Here is a 3,630-nt window from a genome sequence, read left to right on the forward strand (position 1 = left end):
GATGAATGTAGCAGGATGAGGCATTTCCATAGCACAGGAGACGATAATTGTCAAGCGGATTAATTTGTTAAAAGTTCGGATTTGTGCCGTTCATAAAGGAGATGTGGATTTGCGGTACGGTAGCGGCACTAGTAGCTGTTTTACCTCAAACAGAAGGATTAATTATTTTTAATGAAAGTAATTAGTAGTCATTAGAATGTATTCACCTCTCTAAATGCACGGATAAGGAACTAGCTAATAGAACTTTTTTACTCTAACCTACCAAATGTCACAATCCAGGTCTAACCACCCCCCTGTACGCTCCCTTAAATTACAACTACCCGCGACCGTCTACTATCAGTTAAAAACAATGTGCAGTACTATTAAAAAAAAAGAAAAAAAAATCAAATCACTAGGGAGTAGACACATAGAAATTAATAGCTAGGTACATCTTTTTTTTTCTCCTCAAAATTTGACCTCCTCTATCAATTCACCCCGGTTTCAGAAAACGTTGCAAGACCATTAAGACGTAACTGAACAATAATGCCAATAGCAAGCCAATAAAACACGGAAAAGTGTTGTGTGTTTGGAAGTAAAGGTTGGAGTAACAAGATTTTTATTATGACTTTTGTTTAAGTAACGAAACATAAAAAAGGCGAAGACGGTGAGGCTATTGAAAGAGTGGAAAAAAAAGACGAAGAGAGGGAAGGATGAATTTGGAACGAAGGGTGGAGGGAGAAAATTCAATAAAAATCATGTGTGTGCCAGTTTTGTACAGAAATAAAACGGACACATAAATCTCTCTTCTGTTCGGATTCCAGGGCTGGTCAGGGCAACGGAGCTGAGTCAAGGATTCTGTATACATGAATAGAAGATAGAGATACAAGAGTACTTGCAGAGATGAAGGAGAGAACAGGGAGACTGAACAAGAGGAAAGAGGAAGAAATACAAGGAGGAAGAAAAAAGAGGAGCGCTCTATTTTTAGAACAATATTATTTTTCTAGTGCTTGTTGTACATTTTTTTCTCCTTCTTGATTTTATTGGTGAGACTTAGTAGACGTGGAAGCTGTATAAATGTCTGCAATGTACTGAAGTGTTCCAAAGTTAAACAACGCAGTGAAATGGACAAGAACGAAGATATCGTAGAAGAGTGGTTACCAAGCAGACATTCTCCGCAGCATAATGGCGACTATGGCTCCTTCAGACTTTGACAGAGGTTGAATTTCAAGTTTATTATGTTTTAATCCTTTCCCTTTTCGTCTAACCCTAGGCACTTGAACGAAAAAGGAGAAAAATCCAGGATATTCTATGGCATTTTCAAGGACGTCTCAGAAGCTCACATGAAGTGAAGGCAGTGTATTTGAAAGGAAATACACTACAAAGTACACTTTCCAACCTTTTATTACTTTCCATGTTCCGTACAGAAATATGACCCTACAGAAAACAGCTTACAGGTAATTTGAAAAGAGGGAAAAAATTAAACCACAAATAGTAAATAGAAAGGAAAAGAAAATCTCGCAGTAAATACTCTCTCTTCGTCTGAAAGGAAATACACTACAAAGTACACTTTCCAACCTTTTATTACTTTCCATGTTCCGTACAGAAATATGACCCTACAGAAAACAGCTTGCAGGTAATTTGAAAAGAGGGAAAAAATTAAACCACAAATAATGAATAGAAAGGAAAAGAAAATCTCGCAGTAAATACTCTCTCTTCGTCCCGTAAAATCTAATTGAGTCACCGATTTCCTATAAGTTTATCCTGCGGTAATTGAATATCACCAGATTTCCTGTCTCCTCAGCCTGACTTGACGGAGATAGAGAGGTAAGTATCCTGATTAAAAAGCAACTTTCTATGAGACGTCTTCATTCCTTGAGAGAACTCTACACTGTATCAGTTTAAAACGTCTTGGGCTCGTCTTTTTCAAATTACGGGTGACCTTCTAAATCTAAACTTCCACTTCAAGAACATTAAAGAATTCGGAGGTAGGATTTGTGTACCACTTGTTTTGTGATGTTGTCTTGATTTTCTACCAGTTTGAGAACCCCTGGTTGGCTTGATTCGTTTCATACAGATTTATGAGACCTTGCAACAAATGATCACATTATTACCCGAGGAAGCTTTTGTGAGGAAAATTTGTCGTTAAATTTAAATGACTTGCTGGATGCAAATATTTGCGTTCTATTAGATTATCACTCGTTAAAAATAATTGTTCAAGTTCTATGGAGGATAAAGATAAAGCAATAAGATAATAAAGAAAATATATTATACAAAAGTTGAAAAATAACCTTTTTTTTGTGGAACAAAGAATATTAGATAGGTACGATGGTATAAGCTATAAGGAGAAGATAAAATATTAAGTATGAGAGAGAAAGAGGAGGGGGAGCTAAGAGAAGTGAACTATGGGAAGGGAAGCATTAAATTTTTAGAATAGAGTGCAAGGATTACGTCGAAATGTTCTGTGATATGTTTTTATTTATAGTCGGGATCTGTCGAAAAGAGAATATTTTTTTCCCCAGCTAGCACTCTCTTTGCACACCTTATCCTCAGTCACCACCCGTTCTCCCCAGTCAGCACTCCACCCCAGTCAGAGCTCTCCCTAACCTATCTCTGTTAACCTAAGCAAATTCAAAATCCTAGTGAAATCCCTGTGCTCTTACCAAATAAATAATATTATTGTCCCTTCTTCCTCTCTTGACGGTAAACTTAACAGCATCCATTTTGAATTCTTTTATTTTTCTCTGTGTGTGTTTGTTTAACGTTTCAGTGTATATTTTCTTTCTTTTTTAACGTCTTACACATTTCCATTATAGATGGAGGAGCCTACGTATTTGTCGAGCGTGCTGGGAGGTTCAAGCACGACAAGGGTTCCAAGTAACCTCACGACAAGACGTCCGATCTGTCGAGAAATGGTAATCAAGTAATCAATTAATCATAGTACCTACGTCAGGCGTTTGCAGTAGTACATATTATAGATTACTTACGGGACTGTGTACAATTTGGTTCCGTGGACAGAGTATATGCAAATTTGGTTCAAAGCTCTCAAGCTGGAAACATTGAATATAAAATGAAGAATTCAGCGAAATCGCGAGAGAAGAAACAACACAAATTGATTCCCTTTCGCGGCTTCGCGTCCAAGGGCATTTTTTGTCCTCAAACCGCAAAACTATCGATATGTCATCGATCATACTGTCAACAGCCTGCGACGAGAATATTTTATTATGTTTGTTTTGAACAAAGTCACAGTGAAAGAGTTCAAAGATAGATATGGTATATCTATATACGAGTACATTATGTCAATAAAAACTCAAAGAAATCAATGATCTTACTAATAATAATAAATCCAGCACTTACCTATTCCAGAACAGTTTACTTCTCGGAATAGATAGAGGAAAGAGAGAGATAGAGAGAGGTAGAAGAAGAAGCACAGATAGAGCTATGTTTACTTCTCACAATCATTGTGTTGAAATACAATATACTGATCTCCTATTAGGTTTTCCCTTCTCCCTTTTTCCCAGCTCTTCCCTTCCCTCCCTTACTTCTCACAATCATTGTGTTGAAATACAATATACTGATCTCCTATTAGGTTTTCCCTTCTCCCTTTTTCCCAGCTCTTCCCTTCCATCTATCGTTCCCGTTAAAATTCCCTTT

The sequence above is a fragment of the Diaphorina citri genome, unplaced genomic scaffold (genome assembly GCF_000475195.1).
Source record: "Diaphorina citri unplaced genomic scaffold, Diaci psyllid genome assembly version 1.1 scaffold185, whole genome shotgun sequence".
In the NCBI taxonomy this organism is placed as follows: Eukaryota; Metazoa; Arthropoda; class Insecta; order Hemiptera; family Psyllidae; genus Diaphorina; species Diaphorina citri.